Source organism: Anopheles funestus, chromosome 3RL (assembly GCF_943734845.2).
Source record: "Anopheles funestus chromosome 3RL, idAnoFuneDA-416_04, whole genome shotgun sequence".
NCBI classification, from domain to species: Eukaryota; Metazoa; Arthropoda; class Insecta; order Diptera; family Culicidae; genus Anopheles; species Anopheles funestus.
In genome coordinates, this window is record NC_064599.1 from 78,213,507 (window position 1) to 78,237,326 (window position 23,820).

The 23,820-nt window shown below is 41.9% G+C and overlaps 1 protein-coding gene across 3 annotated transcripts in view; it reads right to left on the reverse strand.

Moving 5' to 3' along the window:
- The window catches only part of LOC125770887 (protein unzipped-like), a 57,338-nt gene that overhangs the window by 32,916 nt on the left and 602 nt on the right, over positions 1-23,820 (reverse strand). For 2 of the 3 annotated variants that reach the window (XM_049440939.1, XM_049440938.1), the window contains exons 2-3: positions 21,095-21,677; positions 4,934-4,971 (exon numbers count right to left, since the gene is read on the reverse strand). The gene's annotated coding sequence lies outside the window, so the exon portion shown is untranslated. Of the gene's footprint in view, positions 1-4,933; positions 4,972-21,094; positions 21,678-23,820 lie in introns of those variants that run through there. The other variant, XM_049440941.1, reaches the window with a different exon arrangement.

Sequence of the window (23,820 nt, forward strand, 5' to 3'; positions counted from 1 at the left end):
TAAGGTCATCCCTTGATAAATAACCAGTCACTCTACATTATTGTAGCGGAACACCTTCCGCTAGATGTGAGACATTTCCTTAATGAAGTAGTTAACTACTTTGTACGAGCAAACTTTGTACCACAAACGCATAAAAAAACACGTTAAACCGAGGTTTAGCAATGCCAGCCGCACCACACTCATTAAGCTATCGGAAAGTGATATTCCATGTTTACCAATCGCATTAAAACTCATTTCATATGCTTGGACATGGTCGAAGGCTTGTGAGCGAGCGCGCGCGCACACGAGTGTGCTGCTTGCATGAATAAATTAACACTTGATCACGCTCGGTGGACGCAATTTTGACGGATAAACAACGCTGGGTGAAGAAGTTGACGGCCCAGTACGACCACTTCCGTTTCGAAAGTGCAGACACTGATCTAGACACCTTCAATACAGCAGGGATAGAAAGACAGGTGTCGCGGGGAGGTGATCTAATCGAAGAAATAATTCGAAAATATGCGAGTGAGTTGAAACAAAAATGAGTTGAATACGCCTCTGCTTAGGATATTAGCAAATTTATAGCATTTTTTCTTATTTTTTATTTTTTTTTATTTAAAGCATTATTTGAGTGAAAAGAAACTCATTGCAACCAATTGGCATTAAAATAAATCAATTTAATTTTTTTTGCAAAATTTCTCAAAAAAATGGCAAGGGGTACCCCTTATGAAATTTTCGAGTTGAAAATTTTTTGAAAATTTTTTTCTCATTTTTTACTCTTTTTTTAATTTAAAGCATTATTTGAGTGAAAAGAAACTTATTGCAACAAATTCCCATTAAAATATATCACATTTATAAATTTTGCTACATTGGTGAAAAATGAGGAAAATTTTACATTTTCTCAAACAGGGTATGGAACTTGGTTTCTCGAATAACTTCTGGCACAGACATCTGAGAGCATGGCCGTCCAAGAAGAAAATGTAGCCATTGGTGCCATCTATCGACCACAGGTTAAAGATTGGCGATCCGTTGGATACCGACCGAGTTATAGGCAAAACTTGGTGCAAAAAAGAGCCTTAAAAAATTTTCAAATTTTTAGAATTTCAAATTTTTTTTATTGTTTTTATTTAAAGCATTATTTGAATGAAAAGAAACATATTTAAACCAAATGGCATTGAAATAAATTAATTTGAATCACAAAAAAGAGTTGTTATTCTCATCACTACAAGAAACCTGCTATGGACGAAGACAGCTGAGAGAGTTTGGTGGGAAAAAACAGACACGATCACTTTGTCAACACGCGCGTACAGCACTGAGAAAAAGGAAATGATAATCTAAATGAAAACCCGTTAGGAAAAGTGTCGTGGTTATTAGTCAACGGGCTATCTGCTTTATTCTCTCATTCTTTTCTTTTTTTATTGTTTTTTTTTTAGATGAGGCCAACCGATGAAGACCAAACGCAAGAATGCTCGAGCATAAACAGGAAGAGCCCAGTATGAGCAGACCGGTCAATCGGTGTACGACGAGACTGAAGCGAAGCTGTAATAGTTTCCGGTCAGACGAAAAAACTTATTAATTTTTTAAAAAGCCCATAGTGGCACTCCATAGAAAGGAATTACGAGTGCTGTTTTGCCTGAAGGAAATGTACGAGAAATGAAAGCTAGCGGTTGTGGTACAAGTGATCTGAATGCCTCCAATAAAAAAGCATCACAAATCACTTAACTGTCCGCAGCGCAACCGTCCACCGTTCCAGCACTAACGATTTGTGCTCCAGATTTTTGTTGTAGAGCCCCCCATTTCTGTGCTCTAAAGCTCACTAATGGACAGCGGCTAATATTCGTGTCTGAGCTGCCCGTATCCATCCGGTCTAACGGATCAAAAACTGTACTCCCAGTGCCGTTTTATCTTGAAAGTTTTGCCCACCGTACACTGCTGTCCCAAAAGTCTGACAGTGGACAGACAATTACGCGGGAACCAAGCGTTTGACACAACACAGTCCACGGACGAGTCCGTCGGAATCGAAAGGTTAAGTTCTGGGCGGGACCGATCAGATTAGCGATGAGGATGAGAACCGGTTTCCCTTTGCGTAGTAGTAGTCCCCGAATTGACAGTGATTGATTTGATGTATGCGAATGGATTTACATTAAACCGTGAACCGTGGGCGAATAAGCGCGGAATATAAAAGTAGATGCATCGAATCAAGAATCGTTTTGCGTCCCAACTTTCATGAAGTTTTATCCGATCCTAGCATTTTGGCACTACTTTTGAGCGTGTTTTAGCCTAATCCGAAGCGACTGAATGAAGCATTCCACTAACTACAAGATCTAAATAGAAACAAATTGACGGTAACCGTTTTTGGCGTCCAGAATTGTGGTTTGCTTGACAGGTGGGACAAGGTTCTCCTGTTTTGACAAACAAACCTTATCACTACACCCTTTGGGCATTAGCTTTCAACGGTCTGTTTGATACAGTGCACGATTTTATGCGAATTTTGTTTACGTATCGGTACCCGGCTTTGTTTTTGAGGTTCCTTCTGACCCTTGGTGTTTACTCATGAGGGGAGGACTTAAGTCGGTGACAGTTTGATGAATGTACCGCACAGTTCCACTGACCTCCAGAGGGCAAGGGCTATTCCAAGTGAAGGTTAGCGCGACCGTAGCAATTGGCGTTAATTGAATTGTAATTTATTTCCATTTCTTTCTCATTTTCGGCAACCGCAAGGCGCCTCGGGTCGGCCAAAAGTCAAGCTAATGTATGGAAAATTTATTGTGCAAGCAACTGTGTTTGAGGTTGACTACGAAGAGCTAAGCGCTCCATTGCGTGCGTAGAGTTTCCGGCAATTGTCAGACAGTGTTTGGTTGATGATTTGGAAGTAAGACAAATTAGTCTTTAACAAAAAAAATCTGGGGAAAATGTTTGATGAAAATTAATGAATAACTTCAACGTAGTGTTTCGACTAGATCTTTACCAGAATGAGTAATATCAACTGATTTTGAACTGGAAACAACTGACTAGATTCTTAGCGCAATTGGAATCATTTAACAAACATACGAGGTTGGTAAATTCCCAAGAAGAATGTATCACTGAAATAATTCTAATTCTCCAATCCAGTCTCCATATTGTTGAGGAAAATCGAGAGGGAATCAACTGTGACCAATCCCTATTAAGCTCATCGCATGCAAATGTAAATGAACAACAGTCAATTGCAGCTGGATAGCAGACACGTCCAGAACCTGCTCCAGTGACAAGTTGCTACGCTGAAAGTTACGACCGAATGTGAACGTGTCAGCAGTGGAGAACACATTCGGTAGGTAGTTGAGGACACTAGTTACAATTTAGAACCGGACTTCGGGGGGTGAACCACAACACACGGGTTGTTCGGCATACTCGAGGCACAATGCGCCAACTCGAGGTGAAAGGCAGGGGTATATAAAGAGTATATTTGCGCACACACTTCATAAGCGCACATAAACAATTGACTTCAATTTAGGTTGAATTTATTTGTCATCAAAGTCGAAAGTGTTAAGCCTGAGTGAGTGCTCCGGTTCTATCGAGCGAATCGAGGCTTACGGATACCGAAAGCAAACTCCCGTCAACGGCTACTGCAACTCGTGTGTACACACATACACACAAGCTGTACATATGCCAGTGTAAACCACAATCCTGTCCACAGATCCTGGTCAAGGCACCACAGACAACAGGGGGCGTATTGCTGCACCATACGTTACGCAAACGTCTTCTTTGGTCAGCAATTTAAACTGAGACATAAACGGAGGATGTCTTACGTTCTGGATGAAGTTTCGTCACAACAGAAAAGAGGACGCCCGAGCAAGTAACAGTCTGTGGCAACGCCAGCTACAACGGATTGGTGGTGAAGGTGGTATTAAATGTATGATTTATGTAGCATACAATAGCAACCGTAGTGACTGTGGGTCGACCAAGGAGGGAAGATTTACAGCGGCCAGAGACAGTTGCTTTGACGAAGGTATTGCATAATTCAGAACGTTCATGTTTACACCCACACAGCGGTGCTCTCTGTTTTATCGTTCGTTCCGGTTGGACTATTGATTTAATTGTTGAATCATAAAACTTTAATTCGATTTCGACGCAGCAGTACATGTGCTGACTCGACTGGTGTATGCATATCGTGATAAAATATATCCCTACCACTGCCAGCTCCACTATTTATGAGTAGACAAATAAAGCAACTAAGTTGCCATGAAACGACCGTTTGGATCGATCGATTGGACATCATTCATGCCAAAACAGGGGTTCAAAGATCACTTCCCGATAGCGGAACTGGTGGTTAAAAATTACTCCTCACGTATCGTGAACAGTAATCAGTAACCGTCAACGTTTCAATAAGATCCTAAACCCGTATAGACAAGATTGTCTCATTGTGGGCTTTCGCACCGTTGCGGACACTTACCGGATCACCGAGATTTAAAGATATCCACAATACAAGCCAAGCACAAAGCACACTGCCAACCACACAACGTTGCTTTTGGTTTCTTTCTGGGGCATCTCTGTTCAATGCGGACCGGCCAAATGGTCCACATTTTGGTTGAATTTGTTTGTCTGATTTTATCAAATCAAGCACACTGCAGTCTGTCTTCGTCCGGAGTCGTGCCATACATTTATTTGACGCGGTATTCTAGCAACGAATGACCAATGCCAAAAAGTTTCAATCTTCCCTGAACAAATTGGGAAAGAACAGATGGTCAACGAGGTTTTTGATGATTCTGTAGATTCGTTTTGTTAAGGCAGATGCTGCATGTATGTCAATGTCAGATTTTATTGTACAGATGGTCTTATTCCTGTTGGAGCTGTTGCACAATTTAACCCCAAAAGGATAGAATATAAGATAAACATCGAACAGTTGACGAAACAGAAATAGCATAAAAAATCGTCAAGTCTTCAAGTACAATGTGAGATAAAGTGTGTCCATATTTACCTTTCCTAGAGTGGGTCCACTTCAGAATACAGGATCAACTGAAAGTAGCAGAAATAATACGAGTGCGGTTTAGTACAACATACTTCAAAATCAGATCCTTTGAAAGTAACCTCTACAAAGAACTAATGTTTGTCTGCCTGTTCTCAGCAACTCAGATGGCAAATATTTACATCGTTGCGTACTTAGCTCATCCATTTATCTTGGACACAAGAAAAAAAATTGCGAACAAAACTTTACGAAGCGCCCTGCTTCAGTTTTCTTCATCCCCATGGTCGATTGTTTGCATTCCCGTTCGAGATTGATTGTGTGCGATAGGACTGCGGTGAAGGTATGCTGTAAGGTCCTCCAGAGGAGTAGGGAATTTACTTTATGTTATGAGTTCAGGAGGTGATGTTTCAGGGCCCGGTCCGAGGTCGAGGAATTGTTCGCTACGCTTCAACGCCCGGATTCGTTCATGCTATCGGTCGATTCGCATCTGTACCGGGGCTCTCCGGACTCACCATCCATTTCCAGTGGCGCACACTTCCCGTTTCGCGGTATCTCTCGGTGTGTCCTGCACTACGGGAGGAAGTTTGCTGACTCGGGAGCCACCTTTGACCATAAATCGATGCCCCGTTCTGGAGTAGGGTGGGATTGAAAAAAGGTCTCCCCGCTGTGAAGGGGATACACTAGCAAAAGATACACTATCGTGTCTAGTGGGGAGCCCCTAATGGGATGTCCGTATTGTGTTGAACGAATACGAGCAGCTTGGTGTGATAAGCGGTGTAATGAAAAATACCACCGACCCGGCCGGAATGGATGGTATTTAAGATTAAAATTATAGACGAGCAACTGACGATGATGGGTTGGGATAGTGTTGATGGCAAACCACGAAGGCTCCTTTATGATAGCCTGCAGTGGCATTGAACGTGCCGAGTTATACGTGTATCGATTAATTTATATTTAAATTAATTTCATTAATTTTCTACCCCCTGCTAAAGAGGACAAGTAGAAGAAAAAACATGACACTTATTAGATGTAGACAGGATGTTGACATCAGTACAAGCCGGGCTATTAACCATATTTATTTTCTCACTTTTTTGTGGTTTAAAGTCTCTACCGTGATAAGGCAGCCACATATTCAAAAGTATGTCACTGATTGCATAATAAAAGGTTGATTATTTTGACTGCTCTGTACTTAACAGTCCCTATTAACCTTTGTGCTTTGTTTTATTGGACATTGATAAGAGAAAACCTCAAAATAAGAGCTCCTCACGAAGTAGCTCGACCTGTAACCTCTTAAGAGAGTAAGGAAAAAGAGGTAAAAAGATTGAAGAATACAGTACTAATAACCCCATTAGGGAAACAGAATGAAAAAGCGATTTAACAGCGCAATCACACAGAGACATCGCCATTTACTAGAAGCTTCTCGTAGGTTAGTAATGATTCTGGAATTGCAAGAAACATTAGATGATTCACGCATTGCTCCATGACGGAGAGGAAGGAATGTTTGCTCCAGTTTAAAATCCAACCAGCGATGTAGTTTCCCACAGTTTCTTTTGGGGTGGAAAAGGTGAATTCAATAGACACACAATGGCATTTTAACAGGTGCCAAAAGATTCCAAAGAACCGGAAAACTCTCCCGCTGCGTTACGGCATTGTGTGCAGTAGCATTGTTGTGGTTAGGTACCGGGCGAGAATGCAACCCTTTTTTTTGAAACGCGTTCCATTAGAATCTCACCCGGGAAAAAGCCACCCAGCAATCGCCCGACTAAGTGCCACTGGGTGAACGATGGATAGCATAATAGGCGCTGATGCTAACTGACGCTAAACGGATGAAAAGCACTGCTGGACACGTACTGTTCGAATAGCTGCCACCCCCCGGAAGGGTCGGATGTATTACCCGAAATACAAACCCGAACACAAAATAAAAGAATAGTTATAGCACCATCCCGAAGGGTATGCTTTACAATGAGACACTATGGGTTCAACATGTTTGGGGAACCACCATGGAAGGAAACGTGTCTTTATCCGGTTTTCCAATTTGGGAACCTAATTCCCCCCAACACACCTGGGCCTCTTCTAGGGGGCCTGAAGTGAATGTGATAATTAAATTATGTCTCTCCATTGTCCATATTTTATTGCTTTTTTCTTTTTTAGCAGCCAAACATTGGCCATTGTCGTGGGGCGAATTCTTAAAGGGTTTTCCACCAGTTTTGCATTTTGACCACCACCGGGGTCAAATGGTGAGTGATCTTACACGAACAAATCGACAAACTGTGGAGCCGGGAGAGATACTTTCGCGATGCAATATCATCATCAACTCGCACGTGGAGCGGCGAGCGAAAAAAAGAGAAAGTTAATTGGTGTAAATCAAGTAGGTCGACCCATTGACTGCCTGGCCTGCGCCTAAGTCCATCACCTCGGTACGGCATTTCTTTCTTTCCTCCGGGTGGAATCTGCGATGCCTTCTCGCGATGCGTTTTCCTTCCCAGTAGCCCGGCTCGGCTACTGGTTGTCAATGGATCGGCCTCGGCCTTCACCAGACCGTGTCCGCGTTTCCATGGAGAAATAAAGAAAAAACTCAAAAAACACGGATTGAAGAAAAGAAAAAAACACGACAACGACAACAAGCAGTTCATATAGCGTAATTAAATTTCCATCGGACTTCGCGGAGGGAATTCGTTCCCGTTTCTATCCCGGGTGTACGCATTTTCTACGTTGTTTTTGTTTGTTTCGTTACGTTTTTTTTGCTCTTTCCCTTGTTGCTGGATCCGCTTCGGATAGTAGCAGGACAATTGGAAGGTTCAATGATGTTGTTGAAAAAATGTAATAATGAAAAAACAAAACATGACGAATGAAGAAAGCGCCAGAGATGTGACATCCCATTCCTGATGAAGGCGCGAGATGGAAGTATTAGGTACGTCACAAAGTTTACATAGTTAAAGTATGAATAAGAATCATATTTTTAACAAATATTGGGAAAATCTTGAATAATATTCTACAATTACACAGAGAGAAAATGATACTTATATACGGTTTTATCAAGAAAATTTCTAAACAAAGATCTTAAGGCCAATATTAAAAGAAACTCTTTGATAAATCATCTTTCATTTTTTTCTTCTAAAAATTGCGCAACTTTAAAATAACAAACAATTTTATTTCCTTGTAAACGCGCAACTTTATGACGCACCTTATAAAAACAATCCACCAGCAAATTGTTGGATGGTTAATTGATTTATCGCATTTGTGCAATGTCTGTCAGTAATGTTGGCTTGTCGTGGCCAGTGCGGTTTACATCCATGGAATTCACTTTTCTTGAAAGAAAGCAGCACACCACCCGGGGCAAGAACTCCGGCTGAAGCTGCGTCAGTGTTAAAAGCATGAAAATGGTTGAATATATTATTTAATTATTTACTTGAATGAAGATGGTCCGGCTTGGGGGTATGGAGTGTGACCGGGACAAGGGAAATTCTATTTAGATTCATTCAGACAGTTTTGTGGATGTTTGTCTATCTTTTTCGTATCGGGTTTTGATTTCGGTTACGCAAACAGAGTTTTCTACAAGCGTGGTTTATTAAAAGCAAATTTGCGCAAACGAATGATTTTGGATCCAGGCAGTAAATGGGATTCAAACGTAATTAAGAAGCTGTTTGTCGTGATACGCCATAATTAATTCATTTCGTGGACGGGGTGTGCAATACCTTTTTTGGGGTGGGTTGAGATTTGTTGAGTCGAGTTGAGTCAAGTGTTTGAGTGAATTCGGTTATGCGTATATTAAGCACTATGCATGGGACGTTACTGATAAGCTTGTTGTGCATAATTTTACGATTTTTATGGTTTATAAAACGAAATTAATTATGAGGTTTGTTGTGGTTTATTTTCGCGTTTCTTGAAAACTTTTAAGCGTTAGCGGACATTGATAATAACTGAAAAGAAAATGTTATAAAAAGGACTATTTGTAAATATAAACAAGTATTATTTCCCTATGAAAAGCAATTCAATCAACTACACATTGCGGAAGTGTTTCAAAAAAGGTGATAAAATCAATAAAGTAGCAGAACTTATCAATCAAAAATCAATAAAGTAGCAGCAACAGTTATCGAATTTAATATCATCCAAATGCCACCCGTTCAATGATGACCGTTACAAGGAAAAGGTGTGGTAATCCTAGAAATTAATAGGTATCGAAACATTATCTTACGTTTTATCACCCCAAAACATGGAAACGATAAAACCATTTCACGCACACACCGGAAAACGCGAGTACCGTACGCCTGTCAATAATGTCAAACATACTGACGCGCACCACGTGTATCCTTATGACCCTAACGATGAGCTCAACATTCGCCCTCAGTATGTTATTGCGTGGATGGATGTTTCTAACCGATACAATAAAAACACGTTGAATAAATAAATACACTACCAACTCCCTCGCTTCTACCGATTTCTTACAGCAGCGAATATTGTTTAGGCATTTTTCCCACCCGCGATAAGAGGCCGGGGAGGACCATTAGATCCTACAAAAAAAAAACAAAAAAAATGGAGTACACATACAGGTTCATGGACGTTGGGTTCGCGTGTCAAAAACTCGTGAGTGGCAGCTTTCAAATGTCCTTGTGCGCGTACCAGAGCCTCATGAAATATAAATCGCAAAGCAATATAAAAAGCATTTCCAAACAACAACGCGGTTTTGTTTGCCGTTGTTCTTTTTTGGGGATTCTTTTTTTGTGGGCGAAATGGAAAAAGAAGCAACAGAAAGACGAAAGTAGGTCTCTTGAAGGAAAAAAGGATCGTTGCGTACATTTACTCCAACATAGGCAATCCTTGGTGATTCAACTTCTCCAGGCGGGTGCAACCCCGTAATGGAGGAGTTTGAAATGTGATCCGTTTTGCAATTTTCTCTTGCGGCATTCCTTGTACAAAGTGTGGTAAAATGTGTTGTTTTTTTGAAGATATCCTTACAGCCTGGAGCATCACTTACATCGGAGGAGGTCGTTGGATGATTTACCATTGCGGTTAGGACGAACTTCCTTTACCGCGTTGCTTTAGGGCGAACGACAGCGATGAGTGTAATTGTGGGCGAAAACATGAAACTCTTCACTGTTCCATTTTTTAAACTCGTTCAGCTGAAACATACTGACAGTAATTCAAACATGTACCTTGCAATAAATTTCTCCATACCGTCTCACGTACGTTGTATGAATGCAAAGTTTCGAGCAGAATACTAAATAGGCTGCAATGCGCCATTCTAGCGTCCAGCCAACACATACACATGGGTTCAAAAATAATTCTACTTTTTCCTACAAAGCTAGCCTGCCTCTCTCCAGCAGAAGATTTCGCTACTTCCCAAAAGGTGCCCTAGTAGCACGAATTAAAGCCAATGAATCGTGATTGAGTGAAGCTGAACGTTGCCTTCACCTTCATTAGGAGGCCAACATGCAAGAGCAGCTGCTATGTGTGCCCTTTGCCTTCCGTGCGGTATACGAGGCCAAGTACTGACATTGCTTGATTGTCAGAGCTCCCGCGATCGATAGACGAGGAAACCACCAACCACCGGCTCGGTAGAAAGCCACTCGATGTAAATCCTTTCACCCTGTCAAACAATCGGCTTGGGTAAGTCTTTCCAAGTTTTGCGTTACTGTAAAGCGGTATTAAATATTTAATTTAAATGGATTATTTGATCTTCCCTAGGTGAAGCCCAATTAATAGGGCGGTGGAAAATTAATTCCTTCGCCAAATACTTTGATTGCATTGGGATACCAACAAGCAGTGGGAATAGGTTAAGCATCGCTTGTACCTAGCAATTTAAATACAGCTCTTTCAACGAGCAGTGAGGCTTTCGAACGGTACCGAGTCTTTCATTTACCTTTCGTGAAAGCAAGATATACTGTTCCATTGTAGGGAAAAGTTGGCGCCTGTTTGACCCGCTACAGCTATCTTCCCAAGTCCCGAGATGTTGTTTCGTGGATTGTAAAACGCGCCTCAGTGGAAATTCTATTGCATGGCGTGCGCGTGAAGAATGGATCGATTTCCCGCTTCACAAAACGATAGCTGCGAGTGTACGTTTAATGCCGCAAAAGGATGCGGTTTAGAATTGGATAGCGACAGCGCCACCAAACGGCCTCATAAAGAGCCGAAGAAGTAAAATGTAACGAAAGCGATACAAAACCCATCGAACGTTTGCATTACCTTTGCCGTTGCTTTCGGGATGCAGCAAATAATTTCGATTTATCGACCGATCGCGCCCTATCGGCGTCGGGGAAGAGATGCTAGTGTTTGAAACGTTATAGCCCTTATCTACCGAAACGATCAGCGCATGTTGAAGTTGGTACCGTTTTCCTCTTGCTGCGGGAGAATTGTCTACTTCGTTCCGGTGATCATTCCAGTGGGCTATTGCACTTTTTATGATGTTTCATTTACTTTTACGATCTTTAGTTCGGTTGTTTAAAGCGAATGGGGTTTTGTGCTGCTACATTAGCGAAGAAATACATTCAGCGCTTTATGGCGGCATTTTAACCTCATTTGACATTTGTTTTTGGTACCAGCCATAGTTTTCACTTTATTAAAGGCAATCGTTTTGCAACATTTTTCGAAAGCTAAATGCTTTAGGTTTTAATTAATAAATGGTAGCTAAACGATACAAAACATGCAGCTGATAAGTAATAGATTTTCATGATGGTGTGAAGCGCATTGTAAAACATTCAAGACATATTGCGCCTAAATTTATGCAAACAGATGAACTCAATGAGTTTACTAAGGCGCGTAGAGGGTTTTTAGTGCTTGATGTCGAAAGAAAAAGTTGGCAACTCTGTCTTTGAAATATGAAGACAAAAACGGGAAGAAAAGATTCTCATGAGTTGATCAATTTGTCGTTCGTTACGTTTCATTTGTGGCTCCCCCGAGAAGCGTATGTAATGTGTGCCTCGCATGGTGCAATTCTTTTCCTTCCCGAGCTCATTTACTACCACCGGCCGTAACGATCCTGGGTAATAAATTTCAATTATTTACCACCGCAAGTAGACTCATTCCCTATCTATCTGGGCTCAACAGACCGCGTTCAACCATCTTAAGAAGCGTGCAAATCTCCACACACCGCTAATGTCATTTTCCGCCTGTTTGTTCTCGCATGGCTTCTGCCGTTATTCGATTCACGTGCTTTTTTGTGCGCTCTCTTTTGTAAAGGATGGCGGGGTTTGTTCTACATTTTCTTCTGTTTTTCCGCAGTTGCGGCTTCACCCGTTCGAAACATTCCATTCACACGGCCACCACAAGCCGTGGAAAGCTGTGCTTAAGCCGGTTTGTTTTTGTTTTCGGTCGGTGGAAACCGCAAAAATGAAATCGCATCGGCCGGTTTGTGTATGTGTTCGGGTTTCCTTTGCGGCACCGGCCTTACCGGATGGAGTTGATGTCAGTCCACAGAAGAACAAGGCGGAAAGGCAATGCATTTTCCCAAGCTGTAACCTCTGCTCATGTCTCCATGACTCGGGAGGTTAGTTGATGTCAAAATGCTCTCCATTAGACTTTTCTCACGCACGTTTGACAGTTGGCGAGCGATGATAACACGCAAACAATGTCCAGTGGTTGACAGATTCTTCCGCTCAGGAAATATAACTTTGTATCACCACAACTGATTTTCCAATAAAACTGTAACATGTACTAAAAATGTTTGACGAAGGCCACAAGGGAAAAAAATCACTTCCTAATACCTTTACTAATACCCTCATTTGCAACCATTATGTTATTTTTGTTTGTCCTTTTACAATTAATTCCTTCCACCATAAAATGACACTAATAAAAACATAAGCCAAACCGATTAGAGTTAATCGCTGGCACATTAACAACAAACGGTTTAGAACTCGTCTCGTCTGAAGCAAAAAAAAAGCGATTTCTTTCCCCTACGGATCAGTTAGACAATCGCGAAATGAAGAGAAACAAGGAACAGCACGACATTCCGCTCACCCAGGGTCATCGTGATCCGATTTGGCGACGCATTTTTCGGACGCGAATTTTCGCATCGTTTTTTTCTTTAAATTGAGTTCTTCACCGCGTTTCTTAATCGAGCTCTTCTCGTTGTGTGTGTATGTGTTCCGCTCTTCAAAATGTTGCTGTAGTGGTAGTTTATTTCGAGATCGAGTTGTGCTAACCCTGTTGGTGGTTGTTTAAATTTAAATTGCTCTTCCTTTTTGACTGTTATTTTTGCATCCCGTTTGACCACTTTGTTGTTTTCGGGAGATCTTTTCCGCACTGCTGTGTGGAAGCTAATATTTCAATGTCCCCCCAGTCTGTATCTCGGGTGCGCCCGCAAGATGCATGAAAGTTTATGTTATTTTTACATACATATTGTTCCCCTGCAACAGTTTTGCCGAGTTCCATCTTTACGTCGACTTCATCTTCCGCACATAAACGGCAAGACGTCATGTTAGGCATTTCTCTTGGTTTCGTGCTGCCCTCTTTACGCTCGCTGGGTAATTATTATTCGCCAGCATGACAGTGACGATCGAACCGGACCCGGCTCGTTTGGGCTCCAGTTCGCAGACCGGTTAGCCGTACGATGATGTCATAACCCAACACTCATGGCTGCAGCTCCCATCGCTCCAACCGCAAACAGCATGGGCAAAAGCATTCAAAACTTTTCTCAACCCTTCTGAGTGCCTTTCCTTCTCATGGCGTCTGGAGGCTGGGGCGGGGGGCGGTAAGTGTGATTTGTGGAGCGCTTGATGTGTCCTTGTCCCAGAGAAATCGCCTGTTAAGTTTATTGCTTTTAGCAATAAGGTGCGTTAAAATTTGATGCCATTTTTAGCATCGACCATTCGTCTGAGAGAAAAAAGAAACACCCAATTGTGCACGTCTCGTTCAACGTTTTATTAGTTAAACGCTTCAAGAATCAATTATATAAACATTCGCTTGAAAGTCAACCCGACACAAAGTCGGGCATATATTGGTGGACTTTGGTTGTGATTATTTTGATTTCCAATGTATCGATCAGTGTAGGCGGAGAGCGTTTACATTAGCCCGTTTCTGACGTCATCAGAATCATCTGTATCTGAAGAGTTTGAGGCGATGGGAACTCTTGACATCTGTCCTAACTTTCGTGGTATAATAAATATGGCAAAATGATTAATAACCGACACTAAAAAAGTTTAATCTCTCTGTGGTTATGAACGACTTAGAATTTCTTGTTTATTATTGTACGACAGTTTCGCTGCATCTCATCACACCATAAAGGATACCATTTGTGTTTATTTCAAAAACAAACTTTACCTCATGCGAACACAATTCTATTCCCCATTTGTTAGTACAATTGTGTTGCATCTTTGCTAGCCACATATTCAATGCCGCCAATGGATTTCAGTCCAAAACTTTACCCCCGTTGCGCCCCAAACTTGTTTACCCAGTGCCGCCAACTGGACGTTTGTTTAATCGGCCTTCCTACCGGTGTGGTGTGTTTGTCTTTCGAAGCGTTACCGTCCATCACTACATCTGCATACTTGAGGCCCGGTCCCGGGCCTGTCCGGGATGAAATTTATCTCGAGCACAAATATTTACACATCAATTAAGTGACCGGTTAAGTTTGCAATGATGACGGATGGTTTTGCTAACGCCGTTGCGTGCGTGTGGATGCTCCCGGGTCGTCTACTATGTTCGCTAACGTAAACGTCAAACACTCGGTCATGGGCAGGGCACAATTTTATGAAGTTCATTAAGGAATATAAACGGGATGCACGGTTTAACCGATATGCTGTGTAATGGATCCACACGAAAGACTTTCCCCGCGCCGCTTCTTATCTGTGAATTCCAAAGATAGATTGATTTTTCTCAGTTTCATCCGATGATGTTGATGATGATCGTTTCATCTTTCACGTCATAATCGACGCCATACTGTCGCCTCTAGCAGCAGGACCTGGAAGAAGTGGTTACCAACACCGGCATGTGTTGTTGGTGATCAATTAAGAGAAGTAATTCAATAGATCTTGCCATTACGTAGAGTTCGCCAATTAGTGAAGGGTGTGTTTGTGGATGTAGTGACAGTTGGTACGTAATGGCTGCTTTTCCACAACTCGAAGCAAACCAAACGCCATCGGGGTGCTGATCAGATTGAAGCTTTGCTTGCTAACGGCTCCAAAACCTAACGGGTTGGGTGTAACCGATTATAGAGTAACGGATAGGAACCTTTCACGCAATGGGCTTTCGAGTTACAAGCGTACACACTTCCACACGGTGATGAGCTGTCAAGTGTCCGTGTGATGTAGAACCGGTCCCAAAACCCACTCTCTTCCAGGCTGCCGTCAACGAATCAATCAACCATTTTGCTTGGGAATGACTTCAGACTCCAACGAGCATAATATACGGGCGATGGCTCCGGTATGCCCTTGCGTCGTCGTCGTGCAGTGTTCTTGATGGACTCAGGCATCCACATTCCAACGGTGAAAGGATTTGTAAAGCTGGCACATCCATGTGTAAATACGTAGTTGTGCGTATGTACGTCACGATCCAACCTAGAACGATTCCGTGCAGCATAATTCTGTTGACTCACTGCTTAAGCTCGTTCAGTGCGGTTCCGGCAGACGATGACCTAATGCATTTTTAACCCACGGCAACTCTTGGTTTGCTGCAATTCGCTTAGTAACGAATTCTTCTTAGCTGTTGTAAATATTTTTATACCAACGACAGCACCAAGGTTTCTACATATTACGGTACTTTGAATGAAATGATACAATGATTTGCGATTGATTCGTAGGAAATTAAACCCAGTATTACATTCACATGACCTCCTTTCTTTGTTGAACAATTTTCGCGGAAATACATTATATCGTTCCAGATAAAAGTCATAAAAGAGACAAAAAAACCGCAACAGTTCCAGCAATTAAATGAAGCCGTTACGTACCTTCCCTAGATGGGAGCGAACATACCAGCGATATGGCACACTTTTGCCATTAAATAATTAAACTACCAACGAACCAGAAGACAAACAGATCGATTTATTTTGTTCCTTTTTATGTTTACCAGGTTTTTTTTGTTGTTGCTCCATTTCGGGCCCCCGGCGACGGGAAACTGATGATGATGGCCAGTTCAGTTGACAGATCTTTTGCAATCTCAATTGACATCAATTGAGGCGGGACAACTGATTCATCGGCGAATTGGTAACTGGGTCGGCAAATAGAACGCTAACCGAAGACGTTCTGGAAATGGTAACGCTATCAGACAAGATTTTTTCTCTGCTTTGTTGTTGCCCAAGTATACGCTTCAAGGCATATCATGAAAGCTGCCTTATTTGGAGTGCTCTTCCAAAGATCATACGGATTAGTTGACAAATGTCTGTTTGCAAGATAGCGTATGGTGGGACGTAAACATCACGAGACAAAATATGACCAGCTGAAGCACCTAGCGCACATATGGGGACTGGTTTCAAAACAATCAACGGAATTAGAGCTACTGCTGGAACGTGAAGAAAGCGAAAACAAACCCAACAATAATCGGAGCAAACAAGAAACATGGCTTGTCTGGCGTGAATTACGGCAAAGTTCCTTCGGTTGTAATTAGGAGCGCTACAGGGACAAAAAAAATCTGTTCAACACATCTCAAATGTCGTAAGGCTTCTGCTACCTAGCGCAGATAAGCATTGCCTCCTTGTATCTTGTAACAACCGAGGCACAAAGGTACACGTGTCAATTGCGCTCCACTAGACATGAAAAACATTACCATCGTCTCTGTCATGAAATGGAGGGACGATACTCCATTCTCGCTCATCAAAGTAGAACCAAGGGTTGGCGCTAGGCACTAAGGGGTACCGGAGAGAACTCGTTACCTCGTTATCCTAGCATCGAAATGCAAAACCTTGTCACAAGAAGTACCTTCAATACGCCGACGAGATCGTTTGTTTACATCGTAACAGCACGACGAACCCTCGGAATGGCTGTTTTCATACGCCACTTTCACGTCTCACAGCACAGAAGCGTTGTTACACCCGTCCAGATTCATCTTGATGTCCCGGTACGAAGCATACAGAAAAAAAAGAAGATTGGAACGCCTTCGCTGTGTGCAAGAATCATGATTTTCCATCCCATTTGCTACTGCTCGGAGAGAAGGAATGGACAGACAAGGCTGTGTACGATACCGTGTCGTGCATTCCCTTGGACAGGAGTGTTGAACAGTTCCTCACAGTACGGAAGCATTGCAGCGTGGGTGATGCGATATCTTCCCGCTACTTACCTCGCGCTCTGTCAAAAATGATAATTGCCCATGACTATCAGGAGCACTCATCATAACGATTCTACGAGTCCTGACGCTGTCGTCTCCTTAGACGTAACGCTTGCCGGTAGCTCTCTTGTCCAGAGATTTATAGGACACGCTGTACTCGTTAAAGTCGAGATAATCCACCAAAGATAGGCTTCAACTACGTGGACGTCGAGTGTGGCGAATAGCATTATGTTAATGTGCAAAACTGGGAAACGAGACAATTAATGTGCTGACAGCACCCTACTCAGATATTGTTCCGAAAGGACACGATTCAACTAGCCACTTTATAGCTTAATCAACAAACTGACGTCCCGAGATTAGTTCTACAACATTGGTCAGTTACGCTCAAATGAACTGACGCTTTCCAAAAAAGGAATAGCAGGGAGTAGCGGGCGTGACCGGGATTGAGGACTTATCGAAAAGCCATAAAAGTTCGGTTTACCAATTCAAGCGTTACTATTTTTGGGACCAATCGGCATGAAGAGTGGCATGGTGCCGCTTACATTAACCTCACAAATTGTCGTATATTGAAGTAGAAACGTTACTCTGTAGGATTGACGTTATTATTTTTATTTTGAGAAATGTTCAAATGAAAGGCTTCTTCGCTCGACAGACACGCTCGTTGACGAATTACACAGCGAGAGAGCGAGATTTTAAGATGTCCGTAAAGAAAGACGATTTAATTGAAGAGTGATTGCTAGAGATCCATGAAAACTCCCGGAGTGGGCGAAAGCAGTATTTGAAGTGACGGATGAGGACAGCCAGTTCCGTCACTTGAGACGCACTTGAGCTGCTATTCGGATTTCTGGACGGTGCAAAGTAAGAAAACAAGATGAGATCTTGTTTTCTTTTTAACACATTAACCGCAAAAGAAAATAAACTTAGGTCGTTATTAATGAAGCGCAAAAAGACGAACCATTTGCTTGCGCTGCATTAATTCTAATAACTCAATTCGCTTAATAATGATAGCGTTTAGCAACTCCATTGTTTCGGTGTGGCTAAGAAACCCATTTGGAAAACAATGAATTTAAACCGCAGTTTTTGGGGAAATTGCTCAATAAAACTAACACTATTCCGCGGCATTAGTTTCCGGTGGGTTCCGAATGTTTTCGCCTCCAGCGATGCTTGATTGCAAAACACTATCCAGACCCGGGATGTAATCCATATCATCGTCGTAATCATAATCGAGACGGAATGATAGTTACTCAAGCGAATGCCGCCACTTGGACACGATTCGATTCGGTGGCGCCAGAATGGGATCAGGGCATTGCTTTTTCTTCCTCTGGAGTAGTTTTGATATACCGTTAACGTTAAATAATACACGATATGATGATGAAGCTTTATGCCATAGGAACCGCAAAAAGGGCTCACGCGCCAGAATGGACAGCTTGGAAACCCTTTCGTTACTATTCAGTTCCCGTTTTTTTACCTCCTTCTCTCTAGCATTTCACCATCATCATCATCTTCGTCAGCATTGTAGCAAGAACCAGCGAACCGAGAACCTAAGATGAGTCATGTTGTGTATGTTGTTCGGTTAGCCTTCAATGCTGGGCTGCTTCCCCCCACAAAGCCAAATGGGAGCACAGCATAGATAGGGAAATTAAAATGGAATGCACAAAAAATAGGGAGAAGCGAAGCGTCTGATTAAGGTATTAGATTATTGCAAAAGGAAACAAACAACCGCTTTCGGTGAACTGACTTATGATGAAGCATTTTTACTTCATTTTTTGCTGTAGAACTCTAAAGGTAGCTCACCGATTACAACTCATCAAAACAAACGCATCGGAGAAAACACAAAACTAACAACAAAAAATGCGTTCATTTCTTAGACTCCTTTTAAGACGCGTGTAGCAAGAAGCAGAAAGCAAATCATTAACTTTGAGACTTGTTGAAGATTGCTTAGTACTTTTAGGAGGGGTTTTTCTCCAGCTTTCGTTTCTAGTGCTTTTTCGACATTACCTACACCTCTCTTGTTCCGGGGTTGTTCCGAAAAGACCTTTAAAGCGCTTCTACTTTTCTTTCCGTTCGCTTCCCTGTTTTTGCATCGGGAGAATTCGTCCAGAACCAGTTTCTTTCCGCTGCGTGATAAAGATTGTTTTAATGTTTTCGCAGACGTAAAGAAAGAATATGGGGAATAAGTTTTTACCGTATTATTTCACCCCCCGATGGGCGATAACGCGATCGTTTTGCTTTTGTATTGCCAGTATATAACGAAGCTTCTTTTCGTTTACATTTTAACATCCAAGTGCTTCAACTCCAGTTGCGCGTTTGCGTGCGCCACTTTCTAGCAAAGGGGAATTTCGAAAAAAAGGAAAACTAATTATTCCTCACTGGGAAGGGAAACAAAAAGTTGTAGAAAAGATAAGAAATCTTCAACGGTGCAAAAGCGTAGCAATAAGACCCCTTTTTTCTGGAAATGCAATCCGGGAACGCTCGTCTAAGAGCTTCAAAGGTTGGGTTTAATTGACACCTTACACAGGAAAAGGTAAAGCGGTAACAGCATCCTGCAATTAAAATGCATTCCTATCTATATAACACGCACAAACAAAAACGAACATTTATGCTGGTGCTTCAAATGGTTGGTAGAGTTTGTTACGAAACAGAACCGAATTCCTGACACATTGCCAAATGGGCCACAAAAAAAAGAGTCCAATACCTAAACTGACCCAATTGATAGTACCACAAGGAAAATGATTGGCAATCAGGAAAAGTTTCCCTTCAATTAGGTGAACTACCATGTCTGTGTTTTATTTTGCTTCCTTACCCAACGGTAATACTCCAACATCGATGAATTTCCGCTAGAACTCAAAACAATGGCAAACTGTTGATGACAGCTAACACATAGTAGTTCGTTTTTCCTCTTTTTTTGCAAAGAATATTTCCCCAATTTCCCCACATTTGTTTGCTAGAGGAAAAGAAATAAAAGTGTGCCAATATTTTTCCCTTTTCTTTGGCAATCCCATTTTTGGGCAAATCGATAATGATGATGGGTGTGTTCTTGTTAGAAGACTGTACAAATAAAGATGTAATAAACAGTAGAATTTTTGGGAGGAAAAAAATGGTAACAACTCTGCAAATAAACAAACGACATGCGCGAGACGAACGAAGGAAGAAATAATATTGCCACTGCGAATTTTGTATTGTTTTTTTCATTTCTGTTCAGAACTTTTGGTTGGAACGTTAGGTACCAAAAAATAACAATCCAAACGAAACCAGGTCTTCAAGGTTTGCCATCTGGTGCGAAATTGAATTTCGTTTTTGTGAGCCATTTTTATGTACCTCAACAGATTCTCGAACCCACAAAAGCCTCGGGGGATTTGTGCCGCAAGCATCGAAGATCCACACTCCCCGAACAAAGTAATGTGTGTTTAATGAGTTGTGCAAATTATCTTTGCCCACATTACGACGACCATTATATCGAAAAAATGGGGAAATGGCCAAACGGAAAGAATGAATAGAAATGCAAACCTCTTGAAGGAAAATGTTCTCGCTGATCTCGATCTCGAGCTACACAAAACGCGCGGGATACAATTGTGAACTTACATGTTTCTTTTTGGGCAAAGGAAAAGCCGGAAACGGATTTGATACGCACTGTATGCGCTTATCCCGGGTCGGGGGCACCAGCAGCAATAACATCGGAGCGATTATTACCATTCAATTTGTAGCTGTGCTCATTGAGTGAGATACAATTCGAGGGTTTTTGTTATTTTCTTTGATCCTTCGTTTCTTGTTCTTTGATTTCTAAAGCAGAAAAGGTGGCCAGTTTGTGTATAGCGCGAAGATGAAATAATTGCAATGCAATTGTCGGTGAAGAAAAAGGTAAATCTCGAAGTAAAATGGTGTGGAAGAACCGTGTGAAGCAAAAAGTAGGCAGATTGAAACAAATGCTACAAAACGTCAATCATCCGGATGGTTGCTGTGGGTTTTTGAATTGGCACTCACCTCTGAAGTAGAAATTGAATCGAAATGCTTCGATGTCTGATAACGTGTCGAATAAAATCCAATGTTTTGCTCTCGGTGATTAATCCTTAATTTTCCTCCCGTTTTGCAGTGTGTTTTAACTAAGAACAAATATTTTCTGCAACTATAAACACACTTTTATATGTGTAACACTATTTTCCAAATATTTTCTTCAACACGCACACGCACATAAAAACTCAATCGGATTAAATTTTCACTTCAGACACCGTTTTCGTATGCACACTTTACTCGATTGGGGAATTCATCGGTAAAACATTCTTTCCACTGTAAGCTTAATTAACACCTTGCTCACCCTATTGGGTTTTCACAAATAAAAACACACACAGAAACGTAATCAACTTGAACTATCGGACACTATGCTTCTCGCAAACAATCGAACATTATTTTCACTCAATGTAAATATTCATCACAACATCACAACACTCTGACCGAGAGTACACACACACAGGCAAAAAAAAGATCAAGAGGCTTCGATGTCCAGTTTCCCGGTTTTTTTAACCTCAACACGGAATGGGAAAATCCTTCACCGAAAAATCGAAACGTCCTGTCCGACGCGGGTAATGGGAAAGAGGGAAACAGAAGAGAAGTTATTGCGAGTTTAATTTATGACTCACCACTGTGGTGCTGTTGCCGGGGCGAAAGGAGACTACCAGCTTTTTCCCGATTTTCCTTTGTCCCCCCGCCTACCGAAACCCCACACCTCATTGCTCCAAAGCAACCGCAGATGAACGTGTTTTGCTCTCTCGTTTTCACTCACGCCTCCTCCTATGATCTCTCTTCCTCTCTCGCTTGCTGCTCGCCCCTAAGGCGAGGTGGGTTTTGGGTGAGTAATGCTATGTTTATGTTAGGCCCCTAGCTTGGTTTATGCCGTTGCCGCTAGAGCATCCTTGCTGGCTAGTACAAAGATCGAAGGCCAACACCAATACAGACGCGCCAGCTTTATCCCGATGACGACATCCGTGCGTCCGGATTGGAGCGCAGGATTCGTTCTGATCCATTCGTCCTTCGTTTGTGCAACAATAACGAAAAAAGAAGAAAGAACACCCAACCGTCCCAGCCATCCTGGCTCCAAATACAGCAGCCCTACAGTGAAAACCGTACCGTATTTGTTTGCGTGAGGGTGGCTACTAGGTATGTTGAGCGTTGCTACGTTGTATCGGTTTCCATGGCAAAGTCCATGTGGTAGTGCCTACTGTGAAAGGACGAACGATTTTTGTGGGGGGCGGGGATACGTTCGGGAAACGGAAGCAGCCACACCAGCTGCTGCTTTAGCAAGGATATGCCAAAATTTGAAGTACAACTTCCCCATCTGCTTTTAGTTAGCTACTTTCCTTCGTTTCTTTGTGTTTGTTATCGTAACAATTTAACCCAGGATATGGTTTCATCATCTTCAAAGGACCAACTTTGCACGGTTGCGTTGGTTCGCTTTAAAAGTAGGATAATGCTTTTGTAAGGAAAACAACTTTTCCTTTACTAAGATTCCTCTTTTTACTGAGATTGGGAGAGAGAGAGAAATTTAAGAAAAAGGACATTATGCTGCGGCTTTGTCGCTTTTGTGTGGCATGCTTCCGGCGTATCATAAGCACTAATTACCGATGAAAGAATGGAGCGTACAATTTATCTACTCGACTGGAGCGCATATTGTCAGCGTAAGCAACAGGGCGGGGGGTTTAAAAAGGAAAAGCCTATGCTAGACAGAACTTACTTATCATTAGATTCGATTAGTGTTAATTAACGAGGAAATGTAAAATAACGTTCGAAAAGTGTGCGGCGTTACTGGCGAGACATACGCTATTATGATCGTTAGCTGTTGGTTGTAAATTAGTGTGAACGGTGTTGCAAGACTAATCGAAGGTCAAGCTGCATCGAAATTTATTTGATCGGATTTTTTCTTCTTTAATAAAAATGTCACTAATTTTTTAATATAATGACATAACTTTGTTTGAAATGTTAAAAAAACCATGTAGAAAATATTGAATTTAAAGCAAGCTAACTTTTCCCACCAAAACATCAATTTTCTAATCCTGTTATCTGCTAGGAGCCTTGATAGCTGTCCAAGCGAAACATCAATACAATGCCTGCATCATTTAATACACCATAAAACGGTTAAGGATTCGACGACAAAAAAACACTCAACAACGACTCCAAACGACGCGCCAAACAGAAGCGTTTCTCTAATCGCCCGGCTGTCGTAGTCTTTTTCATTGATGGAAATTCAGTTGTGCATACAAAAAAACGATTCACAAACCGTCAAGTAGGTTGACAATGCAAATAAAAAAAAATCATGAAGGAAGTGAAGGAGTGCGCATTCTTTTCCTTGATTGCAACATCACATACGTCGCGAGTTGCTTTTGAAGGGGAAAAACGCACGCTGCCGTGAAATGTTGATGAAAAAGGTTACCAGCAAAAGGATAGAGAAAGAAAGAAAGAAAAAAAAAACGGAAGATAAACCGTCCTAAAGTTTTGCAAAACTTGTTATCGATTTTTTTTCTTCCATCGTGTGTAATGCTTACTGCTCCCTCCCAAAACGGTCCAATGCTATGTTAGGACGCTTGGCAATGGTATGGGGACAGTGGGTAAGTCGCATTTCATCCAACGTGCACCATCAGCCCCCGCTATTGCCACTTATGCGTATGGGAGAAGAACGCGGAAAAACGGGGGATCCTGGGTTTCTTCCGCGCACACGC